At 35.1% G+C, this 13,418-nt stretch overlaps 1 pseudogene; it reads left to right on the forward strand.

Moving 5' to 3' along the window:
- Nucleotides 1-12,368: 12,368 nt before the first annotated feature.
- Nucleotides 12,369-12,617, forward strand: LOC108528796 (cytochrome c oxidase subunit NDUFA4 pseudogene; annotated as a pseudogene).
- The last annotated feature ends 801 nt before the right edge of the window (nt 12,618-13,418 follow it).

The following is a 13,418-nucleotide window of genomic DNA, read 5'->3' on the forward strand; positions in this document are numbered from 1 at the left end:
TAGATTGCAAAATTTTCTCCCATTCTGTAGGTTGCCTGTTCACTCTGATGATAGATTCTTTTGCTGTGCAGAAGCTCTTTAGTTTAATTAGATCCCATTTGTCTATTTTGGCTTTTGTTGCCATTGCTTTTGGTGTTTTAGTCATGGAAGTCTTTGCCCAGGCCTATGTCCTGAATGGCATTGCCTAGGTTTTCTTCTAGGGTTTCTATGGTTTTAGGTCTTACATTTGAGTCTTTGATCCATCTTGAGTTAATTTTTGTATAAGGTGTAAGGAAGGAGTCAAGTTTCAGTTTTCTGCAGATGGCTAGCCAGTTTTCCCAACACCACTTATTAAATAGGAAATCCTTTCCCCATTGCTTGTTTTTATAAGGTTCATCAAAGATCAGATGGTTGTAGGTGTGTGGCATTATTTCTGAGGCCTCCCTGTTCTGTTCCATTGGTCTATATATCTATTTTGGTACCAGTACCATGCTGTTTTGGTTACTATAGCCTTTTAGTATAGTTTGGCAGTGTGATGCCTCCAGCTTTGTTCTTTTTGCTTAGTATTGTCTTGGAGAATTTCCCCAACCTAGCAAGACAGGCTAACATTCAAATTCAGGAAATACAGAGAACACCACAAAGATACTGCTCAAGAAGAGCAACCCCAAGACACATAATCATCGGATTCACCAACATTGAAATGAAGGAAAAAATGTTAAGGACAGCCAGAGAGAAAGGTCAGGTTACCCACAAAGGGAAGCCCATCAGACTCACAGTGGGTCTGTCTGCAGAAACCCTATAAGCCAGAAGAAAGTGGGGACCAATATTCGACATTCTTAAAAAAAGAATTTTCAGCCCAGAATTTCATATCCAGACAAACTAAGCTTCAAAAGCAAAGGAGAAATAAAATCCCTTGCAGACAAGCAAATGCTGAGAGATTTTGTCACCACCAGGCCTGCCTTACAAGAGCTCCTGAAAGAAGCACTAGATATGGAAGGAAAAACCAGTACCAGCCACTGCCAAAACATACCAAATTGTAAAGACCATGGACACTATGTGAAAAAACTGCATCAGCTAATGGGCAAAATAACCAGCTAGCATCAGAATGACAGGATTACATTCGAATAAAACAATATTAACTTTAAATACAAATGGGCTCAATGACCCAATTACAAGACACAGACTGACAAATAGGATAAAGACTCAAGACTCATTGGTGTGCTGTAATCAGGAGACCTATCTCACGTGTAAAGACGCACATAGACTCAAAATAAAGGGATGGAGAAAGATTTACCAAGCAAATGGAAAAAAAAAAAAAAAAAAAAAAAGCAGGTGTCACAATCCTAGTCTCTGATAAAACAGACTTTAAACCAACAAAGATCAAAAAACACAAAGAAGGGCATTACATAATGGTAAAGGCATCAACGCAACAAGAAGAGCTAACTATACTAAATATACATGCACCCAATACAGGAGCACTCAGATTCATAAAGCAAGTTCTTAGTGACCTACAAAGAGACTTAGACTCTCACACAGTAATAGTGGGAGACTTTAACACCCCACTGTCAATATTAGACAGATTATTGAGACAGAAAATTAACAAGGATATCCAGGACTTGAACTCGGTTCTGGACCAAGCAGACCTAATAGACATCTACAGAACTTTCCACCCCAAATCTACAGAATATACTTTCTTCTCAGCACCACATCGCACTTATTCTAAAATTGACCACATAATTGGAAGTAAAACACCCATCAGGAAATGCAAAACAATGGAAGTCATAACAAACAGTCTCTCAGACCACAGTGCATTCAAATTAGAACTCTGGATTAAGAAACTCACTCAAAACAACACAACTACATGGAAACTGAGCAACCTGCTCCTGAATGACTACTGGGTAAATAACGAAATGAAGGCATAAAGATGTTCTTTGAAACCAATGAGAACAAAGACACAATGTACCGGAATCTCTGGGGCACATTTAAAGCCATGTGTAGAGGGAAATTCATAGCACTAAATGCCCACAAGAGAAAGCAGGAAAGATCTAAAATTGACACTCTAACATCACAATTAAAAGAACTAGAGAAGCAATAGAAAACAAATTCAAAAGCTAGCAGAAGACAAGAAATAACTAAAATCAGAGCAGAACTGAAGGAGGTAAGATACATTAAAAAAAAACTTCAAAATATCAATTAATTCAGGAGCTAGTTTTTTGAAAAGACTAACAAAATGGATAGTTCGCTAGGCAGAATAATAAAGAAGAAAAGAGAGAAGAATCAAATAGACACGATAAAGAAAATGATAAAGGGAATATTACCCCCGATCCCACAGAAATACAAACTACCATCAGAGAATACTATAAACATCACTACATAAATAAACTAGAAAATCTGGAAGAAATGGATAAATTCCTGAACACATAAACCCCCCCAACACTAAACCAGAAAGAAGCCAAATCCCTGAATAGACCAAAATAACAAGTTCTGGAATTGAGGCAGTAATTAATAGCCTACCACCACCAACAAAAAAAAGCCCAGGAACAGACAGATTCGCAGCCAAATTCTACTAGAGGTACAAAGAGGAGCTGGTACCATTCCTTCTGAAACTATTCCAATCAATAGTAAAAGAGGGACTCCTTCCTAACTCATTTTATGAGGTCAGCATCATCCTGATACCAAAACCTGGCAGAGACACAACAAAAAAAGAAAATTGCAGGCCAATATCCCTGATGAACATCAATGTGAAAATCCNTAACTATACTAAATATACATGCACCCAATACAGGAGCACTCAGATTCATAAAGCAAGTTCTTAGTGACCTACAAAGAGACTTAGACTCTCACACAGTAATAGTGGGAGACTTTAACACCCCACTGTCAATATTAGACAGATTATTGAGACAGAAAATTAACAAGGATATCCAGGACTTGAACTCGGTTCTGGACCAAGCAGACCTAATAGACATCTACAGAACTTTCCACCCCAAATCTACAGAATATACTTTCTTCTCAGCACCACATCGCACTTATTCTAAAATTGACCACATAATTGGAAGTAAAACACCCATCAGGAAATGCAAAACAATGGAAGTCATAACAAACAGTCTCTCAGACCACAGTGCATTCAAATTAGAACTCTGGATTAAGAAACTCACTCAAAACAACACAACTACATGGAAACTGAGCAACCTGCTCCTGAATGACTACTGGGTAAATAACGAAATGAAGGCATAAAGATGTTCTTTGAAACCAATGAGAACAAAGACACAATGTACCGGAATCTCTGGGGCACATTTAAAGCCATGTGTAGAGGGAAATTCATAGCACTAAATGCCCACAAGAGAAAGCAGGAAAGATCTAAAATTGACACTCTAACATCACAATTAAAAGAACTAGAGAAGCAATAGAAAACAAATTCAAAAGCTAGCAGAAGACAAGAAATAACTAAAATCAGAGCAGAACTGAAGGAGGTAAGATACATTAAAAAAAAACTTCAAAATATCAATTAATTCAGGAGCTAGTTTTTTGAAAAGACTAACAAAATGGATAGTTCGCTAGGCAGAATAATAAAGAAGAAAAGAGAGAAGAATCAAATAGACACGATAAAGAAAATGATAAAGGGAATATTACCCCGATCCCACAGAAATACAAACTACCATCAGAGAATACTATAAACATCACTACATAAATAAACTAGAAAATCTGGAAGAAATGGATAAATTCCTGAACACATAAACCCCCCCAACACTAAACCAGAAAGAAGCCAAATCCCTGAATAGACCAAAATAACAAGTTCTGGAATTGAGGCAGTAATTAATAGCCTACCACCACCAACAAAAAAAAGCCCAGGAACAGACAGATTCGCAGCCAAATTCTACTAGAGGTACAAAGAGGAGCTGGTACCATTCCTTCTGAAACTATTCCAATCAATAGTAAAAGAGGGACTCCTTCCTAACTCATTTTATGAGGTCAGCATCATCCTGATACCAAAACCTGGCAGAGACACAACAAAAAAAGAAAATTGCAGGCCAATATCCCTGATGAACATCAATGTGAAAATCCTCAATAAAATACTGGCAAACCGAATCCAGCAGCACATCAAAAACTTATCCACCATGATCAAGTTGGCTTCATCCCTGGGATTCAAGGCTGGTTTAACAAACCAGATCAATAAACATAATCCATCACATAAACAGAACCAATGACATAAACCACATGATTATCTCAACAGATGCAGAAAAGGTCTTTGATAAAATTCAACACCTCTTAATGCTACAAACTCTCAATAAAATAGGTATTGATGCAACATATCTCAAAATAATGAGAGCTATTTATGACAAATCCAAATCCAATATCATACTGAATGGGCAAAAGCTGGAAACATTTCATTTGAAAACTGGCACAAGACATGGATGCCCTCTCTCACCACTCCTACTCAACATAGTATTGGAAGTTCTGGTCAGGGCAATCAGACAAGAGAAAGAAATACAGAGTATTCAAAAAGAAAGAGAGGAAGTCAAATTGACTCTGCAGATGACATGATTGTATATTTAGAAAATCCCATTGTCTCAGCCCAAAATCTTCTTAAGCTGACAAGCAACTTCAGTAAAGTCTTAGTATACAAAATCAATGTGCAAAAAATCACAAGCATTCTTATACACCAATAATAGACAAACAGAGAGCCAAATCATGAGTGACTCATCACAATTGCTACAAAGAGAATAAAATACCTAGGAATACAACTTACAGGGGATGTGAAAGACCTCTTCAGGGAGAACTAAGTCACTGCTCGAGGAAATAAGAGAGGACACAAACAAATGGAAACACATTCCATGCTCATGGCTAGGGAGAATCAATATCATGAAAACGGCCATACTGCCCAAAGTAATTTATAGATTCAGTGCTGTCCCTATCTACCACTAACTTTCTTCACAGAATTAGAAAAAAACTGCTTTAAATTTCATATGGAACCAAAAAAGAGCCTGTATAGCCAAGACGATTCTAAGTAAAAAGAATAAAGACGGAGGCATCACGCTTCCTGGCTTCAATCTATACTATAAGGCTACAGTAGTAAACAAAACAGTTTCTTAAACTATAAAATGAGCATAGTGTTTTCTTACATGTAAAATTGATATTGTCAGCCTGAGGGGAATAACAGAATCATTTTGGGTAGTGTTATTAATGGTTGTTATTTCTCCATAGGGTATATCAGAACTTTTGAATGAGTGGGTATTAGAATTGTGAAAACTCCCCCAAAATATTTCACCTCTCCTCAAACTTCCACCTCCAGCCTAAACAGTGTTTAATATTTTTTCATTAACATTCCGTATTTTCAACTTTTCCCCCTATGGGCTAACATAATTTTGAGTGGAACATGTTTTACTTAGAACAGTTTCAAACACACTTTTGTAGAAGCTAAGAAAAGACATTTCTCAGCCCATTGGGCCCTCTTTGGAACCCATGGAAACGTTCGAATACCCAGCTCTCAAATTTAAGAACAAGCTTGGTACCAAAACAACTTATTATGTAAAATGCTGTGGGTCCTATACCAAGGGAAATGGTCATATGGAATATGGAAATAATAAGTCTGTGTGAGGTTTTTATCTTTTGTAAACAGAAAGAATAGCCATTTTGATTCTTTAAGTTTCTAGGTGGGTTAAGGTGATATTGCTTTATGCCTTTCTGTAATATTTGACTCTTAAATGTCTTTTACTCCCTTTGTGATATGATGTTTTCAATATCATTCTTTGTGTTGTTCTTTACTTCAAGATCCAACTCACCGATTTCTGTTTATTTTAGACCACCCACTTCTTTGAAAAAGAAAATAATCTTAAAATTATCTGTAAATATCAGCTTTTCAGAAACTCCAAGATATCCTCATAATTCTAGGTGAGTTGTTTCCAAATTGAAAACACAGTTTTAAAAGTTTTTTTTTTCTTTAAGTCGTATGAAACATGACAGTAATATCAGCATTTAAAAATCTTCATTTTGAATAGTTTTTGTCTAGGCTGCTGGGAAGGAAAGCACTGGATAAAGGACACAGAAGATTTAAGTACATAATTAGTTAAAGTATTTATTAGTACCATTCATACCATAATATGAGTATATCAGATTAGATGCTTGGGAGAGTGGTGGTGTTTTGCTGTTTTTAATACTTCTGGGTTCGTGGTACCTAATCATAATTGACTTTAGAAGTATATTTGAAGCAGGGATAGGTTCAAAAGCAGACATTATTTTTGTTTAAAACTCACAGTTTTTGTGTGCGTGTGTGTGGTAACTACCTTGTGTCCATTACTTGTATCCTGACTTCTTTTGCTGGATTGCCCAGAATTTCTTTCTTAAACTCCCAAATGACACCACAGCAAAATTAAAAACATCAGAAGCACCAAGTAATGGAAACATGACTGAAAATCAATTAGCGATTAAAAGAAAAATTTGAATTCAAAGCCAAAAGGCATAAATGTTACACAGAAAATTCATACATGGAGAAAAGATATGGTCTAATACGAAAAATAAATGTGTTTCTGAATTAGAGAATACAACAAATAAAACAGAAATAATTGAAAGACACCCATTTTTAAAAACCCAATTTCTTGAAATAAACACAAAATTGAATCTGCAGAGTGAAAGAGCCCATTATGTTCTGGAGAAGGTTAATGTAGAACAAGTAATCACGATTCACGTCTTAATTAAGTTCTGAAACTTCGCAGATAAAAAAAAGAGTCAGGCTTTTAAGCTGAAATGGGATGTCATCTCTAAGTCGGAAAATCATGCTGGCCTTCGATTTCTTCATAGCAATGTTGAATGCCCAAAGACAATACCGTAAAATAAGCTTAATACTGAGACCATGTGATCAAAAAAGATTACACTCATCCAAACTGTCCATTAAGTGTGAAAGCAGGAGGACATCATTCCCAAACATGAACAAAATTAGCATTGTTGAGTCCTTCCTGGAAAAACTAGTTCATGCTGACATTCAGCCAGCCATGTAATGAGTTAAAACAGAGAAACCAGGAATGGAGAAAACCTGGTAAAAGAAATTGAGGTACGTGCCATTTCATTTCAACATATAGCTAAGACTAAATGTCTATGGGAATTATTGCAATAGGACAGAATATAAATGTGGTAAATGGTGATAGCCCCCAAATAATAGTTAATTAACACAAAATAAAATGAAAGGCAGAAGAAAGTGTAAGTATGATAGTTTTCTTATCTTTAGATATTATTATCAGTAGTATTTAAAAGTGAAATGCGATTTTTAAGATGGCCGTGATACTAGTAATTACTAAATGTTTTCTTTGTGATTTTAATTAATTTGGTCATACAGAAACATTTATCTAAAACTAAAGTACCTTGTAGTTTGCTTTGTTTTGTTGTTAAGTAAAATAAAATGATTTTAAAATAAATAGACTAATCCCTCCTTTGTAGCCATTTATGCCTCTATTATTTACCTGCATTTGTGCATATAGAGATGTCTAGGCTGATAGTCACCTATAATTAATTAAAATTACTTATATCTGGTTGGATTTGAAATCTTTTTTGTTTTGACTTGAATTTTATAACATTTACATGTATCATTTTATCAAAGCAATAAATTAATTTTTGAATAAATGAATAAAATCTAGTATTTTAACTTCAGTGCACACCATTCCCTTTTCCTATAATTTTTGGCTTTGGAGCTTTGTTGATTATCAATTTAAAGTGAAGCATCTTAAATATTTTGTTATTTGCAGGTAGTGAAAAAGCTGGTACTACTTGACATGCTGAGTGCATAATACAAAGATAGTATTCAAATGAAATATTATAGCAGATGTACCCATACTACACATGTAGTTTGCAAATGTTGCTTGTTGTGCATTATGCATATTATGATTTCCTTTGATACCTAAAACTGTGAACTTTTGTTAGAATATGCTTTGCTTTAGCTCCAAACTCTTAACTCTATGTTGTTAAAATTGTATATGTTAAAATCTGATTTTTGAAAGGAAGGCTCTTTGAGCTTCCCAACTGAAGTCTGAAAAGGGGTTAAAATCAATGCAAGTAAAAATCATTTACAATATGAACATGGAAGTGAAATTTTAAAATTCAATATAGGTTTTGAGGAAAAGAAAGTATTTTTGGAATATTGGATAGTGATTAATTGACACTAATATGCTGTTTTGACTTTTTGACTGCATCCACTTAAAAATGTTAGGGTCTAGTATAGAGCAGGAATGTGGTTTTCTTGTCCACCCACAGTGGCATAAATTCCATTGTTACCATCATGTGTAAATCACTGAAATTACCCTTGCAATTATTATAATGCTTTAAGCAATCTATATTGCCTATTACTTTTCCATCTTAGTTATTTCTTGATTAACTTAAGTTTTACTTTAAATTTTTTATCTTTCATTTGTCTTTCTTTGTAATATTTAAATTTTATCCTGCTGTGAATATTGAAATAGTCATAAAGAAATTAAATTTAATGCTGTATTCACTTATTGGGCAGCTTCAATAATTTAAGCACTGCGCTGTGCATAAGTGATACAAAGGTGAACAAGACCTTGTTCTCAGAAAGTTGACAGTATAGGAAGATGTGGGAATCATATAGAAATTCTGATTTGTTTGTCTCCAAAATCAATGTTCTTTCATTGACTAAGGAAATGGTAGTTTTGAAGTAAAATGAGAACATGAGTTTTTAAGTCAGACAGATATAAGTTTGAATCTTTTTTACTTAATAACTGTCAATTGAACTTCAGTTTACTCAAGTTTAAAAAAAAATGGAAATTATACCTCATGGAATTCATGGAAGTGTGATTAGAATAAATGGAGAAAATTTGTAAAACCAGCCCACTATTTGGCATGTTGTATTCCCTTGATAAGAATTCGTTTTCTTCTTCTTCTTCAGTTAACTAAGAATATCTGCAAAACGAGTCTCAAATATATTGCCAGTATCTATGAAAAAGCTGTCTATTTTAGCCTATTTTTTTACTACATTTCACATCTGTATTCTATATGAATCTTTCTGTATATCTATATTCTTATAGTTTTATCATTATCTTGTTTTTATATATGTTTAACTCTTATTTAATTGTATGCACATTATCTCAATATTACTGAACTCTTGCCTATGTTTTCCAAATTCTTTGCAATTCTCATAGTAGGAGTAGGCAGCCATTCTTCCCACAGTTTGCAGCCCCACCCTTTCTTGCCTTGTGTTTGAGGGGAAGAAGTGCCTTTTCTGCCTTTAAGGCAGGCTCTCAACAAGTACTTTGTACCAGCCTCTTTCATTTTCTCAGGGAACTCTTCTGCATCTCACATGATACCCATTCTGCTGTAGCTTTTCCACTAGCATTTAAGTATCCACCAGTCACTCCAATCTTAAAACAAAATATAACAAAACAAGACTGTCCTTCATCCTTACAGCTTCCTCTAGCTACCCTCCTATATCTTTCTTCCCTTTTAATGTCAAGTTTCTTGAAAAAGTATTTTATATTTCCTTTCTCTACTTCAGTTCCCTTTCAGTCCTCAATCTACTGTAGTGTGACTTATTCTACCAATACTTAATGAAAATTGCTTTCACTAAAGGAAATTATGACATGCTGGTTCCTAAATTCAAAGCACTGTAAGGAACCTTATCTGACCTCTCTGCTATATTTAAAAATAGACCGTTGTCTATCTCTTCACTCCAGCCATCCTGACCACCTGATCATATTTTCTCTCACATCTCCACTTTACATATTTATTCTTCCAACGAGAACTTTTTCTTTTTCCCCCACCCCTTCATTCTTTCCTTTTCATAGTCTGTAATACTTGTTCACTCTCATAACTGCATGTTTAGTTAAAAAATCTGACTTCCAAAATAAAAATATATTACTAGTGATAGTAATATATTACTAGGAATAGGTAGGTAATGAACAACTCTGAAATACTAGTGGTTTAGCAAATAAAACTTTATTTATCACTAATGCTTGGTCCAATGTGGATGTTGCTAGCTGGGCAGCTCTCATGGGTCTCTTTCTTCAAGTAGAGGTTCTGGGATTTAGGATCCTTCCTTTTCTTTATGCTGTTATCTTCAGCATGTCTGTTCCAGGGTTACTGTGGGAAGGAATATGATTATGGTAAATACATAACTGCTAATTATCCACCTGAGTCTGGAAATAGCACACATTATATTTCATCAGCCAGACTAGCCACTGACCTCTTTTGGATGCAAGCCATCTGGAAAATGTAGTTCCTGGCTGGACAGGTGCGTCCCTGCAGCAACTTAGAGTCTTGGAGGGGAGCACAGATCTTCAGTGTTAGCCAGCCACAACTTACTGCATTTTCCAACTTTTATATAACTTTAACAATTCTCAGTAATGTTGGCATTTACTCTCCCAAAGGGTAATTAAGTGCTCTTTTGTGTCTCAGCAGTGATCACCATTAACATTCATGTTATTTGAGATGCGGATGCATTTAATGTTATAATTAGATACCAGAGAATGTAGCAGATTGTCTAAGGAGAGACCTTGTCTATATCTTTTCTCAAGTAGAACAGCTTCCTAGTGTCTCTCTGCCTCATTGATTCACCATCTTTTTTCAAATCTCATCTGAAAATATGCCCTTCTCTTTGGATTATGCCTCTTAATTTGTTTCTTCCTCTGCTTTCTATTATTTAACTTTGTATTGTTTAAATAAATTAGGTTACATTATTGTGTATGGAAGATGCTAATCAAAGGAAGCTATTACACAATATTTAGAATTTGTATTTTACTTGATGTTTTAAAAGCACTTTACCTTATCAATTAGTAAATTATCACAACATTCCAGACAGGTAAATTAATTATATCTTTGGCATTGTTATTTTTTATAAATAGCCCATCTCAGAGAAGGACAAAAGGAGTCATGCTTTGCTTCACAGACACATGGGTGCTAAACTCCTTCCTTTTGGTTCAATACTAATAGAAGTTCATAATGATGGAAATACTCGCAATTATTCCCTGTGGTCCTACAATGACACCATGGTAAATGATATACATGGGTTAAACCTTCGATCTCTACAATATTCCAGTTGGGTGCTGTGAGGGACTATGCTTTAGATCGCTCACTTTGCAACCTGAGTTGCTTCATTCACGTTGTTCAGAAAGTCTAGTACGGCAGTAGGTCAGTAACTTGCAATTCGTTTATTCTTAATAAGTGAGGAATGAATATATGAAGAAGTATTCTTTTTCCTTCTTCTGCCTCTTGCCATCTGCTTTTAGTCTTTTCACCACCAGCATGTCAAGTTAACCAATTTGACCCTGATGAAGCACTTTCACAGGGACATGGCATGGTGGGGGTACTGAGAAAGCGTAGGGAGGAGAAAAAATATTGCAATTGGAAATTAAACTATTATAAATATTTGGTCTTTGCTGAGTTCTGGGCCTGTACCAACAACATTTGTTATAACTCATCATTAGTTACCAAACACTTTCTTGTCAGGATGTTCTGTGGAAAAGACCTCTTTGATACTAACAGTGGCCTCAGTAGAATTTAATTCAAACTTCATTTTCTATTTCCAAGAATAATCGAATAGGTTTAAAATGGGGCAAGCTGGCAGTTTAGATTAAAAATGGAGTAACAGGATGCTTGTTCTGGGTCTGGAATTAAAGAATTTTTGTAGAGAATCTCTAACTAACGAAGCCAAACCCAAGCAAGATTTTGAAGTGTCTTTTTGATATCAGCTTTTTTGCATATTATTCTCTTCTATGCTGTTTCCCTGATAATGGCCCCATCCTATTTAGAGAGTTCCCATTCTGATCTTGATCACTGTTTCTTGTCTTGTTGGACTAGGTAGTGATGCTGTAAGCAACTTCATGCCAGTACGGTGCTTCACAATTGTACCAGTCTCCTCTGAGCTGCCCCAGGAGGCTTGCTACACTCACAAATCCATTCAAAAAGGATTCTCCCTAGTACCTTTGTTTACTTTGTCCCTTGTGACTCTGCCTTTTTAGCTAGTACTAGCTAACTTTAGTACTCCACATATTAGAGAACCTAAAGACAGTGAGTTACTATAGAGGGGACTAAAGATATTATATAAAGGTGTTAGTATAAATGTAAGGACTTCAACAAATACACACACTTTCCTAAACACTAAAGGAAAATAAATAGGAAGGAAAAGAGACCACACAGTACGTGGCAAATGTAACATACAATATGATAATACTGAAAGCAAACATATCAATAATATTAATAAAAGTAACAGCTTATCTTGATTACTGAAAGAGATTTTCATATTGACTAACAAAGCTAACCCTACACTATGCTGTATTCAAGAGACACAATTGAAATAAGCAAATTCAAAAGGTTAAAATTGAGATACTATTTAGCCCAGGGCCTAGTGGCTAAGCTTTTTCTTTCCTTTTGAGTCAGAGACCTCTGCCACAAACATGCTCTGACAGATTCTCAGTCAGGCCAAGAAGCATCCAAGCTTGATCCCCGTCTTTGTATTTATTGGAGCTGGAGGTACTGGAGTAGCACTATTTGTCTTGCATCTGGCATTGCTCAATCCAGATGTTAGCTGGGACAGAAAGAATAACCCAGAGCCCTGGAAAAAATGGGGTCCCAATGATCAAAATGAGTTTTACTCAATGAATATAGATTACAGCAAACTGAAGAAAGAAGGTCTAGATATTTAAATGAAATGTTTCACTATAAAGCTGCTTTAGAATGAAAGTCTTCCAGAAGCCATCTGCACAATTTTCTACATAACCAGGAAATATTTCTCTTCTAGATGTATGAAATCATGCTGATGTAATGTGTTGGAGAATACATTGATTAATACTTAACTGAAACGTGAAACAAACAAAAGGTTAAAATTAAAAGGATGAGTGAATATACAGCAGGTAAATGCAAATAAAAATGAAGCAGGAGTTACAATTTTGATATCAGAAAAGGTAGAATTCAGGCCAGAAAACATTAACCAAGACAAAGAAGTACACTTCTTGAAGCTAAAGTCTGCAATTCATAACAAATGACACAATAGCAACAGTTACAAAGGAGATACTACAGGAAATGGAAGGGAAAATAGAGACACTCTAAAAACAGGAGACTTTATCACACCTTTTATGTAATAGGTAAATGAATGGACAAAAAATGATGAAAATATAGAAAATACAAACAAAAATTAATAAGCAACTGGATAGCAGTATATTATTTTCCTCTAAATTAGAGAATATTCGTTGTTCAGTGCACTTGTATATATATAAAAACTAACTGGACTAGACCACAAGTAAAGCCTCAATAAATTCCAGAAAGTAAAATAATTCAAGTAAGATTTTCTAATCAAAATTTAATAAAACTACAAATCTGTAAGAAAATACAAATTTTTTAGAAGATACCAACCCTGTAAAAATTTAAAATTTCCTGGCCGGGCGCAGTGGTTCACGCCTGTAATCCCAGCACTTTGGGAGGCCGAGGTGGTTGGTTCACAAGGTCAG

The sequence above is a fragment of the Rhinopithecus bieti genome, unplaced genomic scaffold (assembly GCF_001698545.2).
Source record: "Rhinopithecus bieti isolate Rb0 unplaced genomic scaffold, ASM169854v2 scaffold_5022, whole genome shotgun sequence".
Classification (NCBI taxonomy): Eukaryota; Metazoa; Chordata; class Mammalia; order Primates; family Cercopithecidae; genus Rhinopithecus; species Rhinopithecus bieti.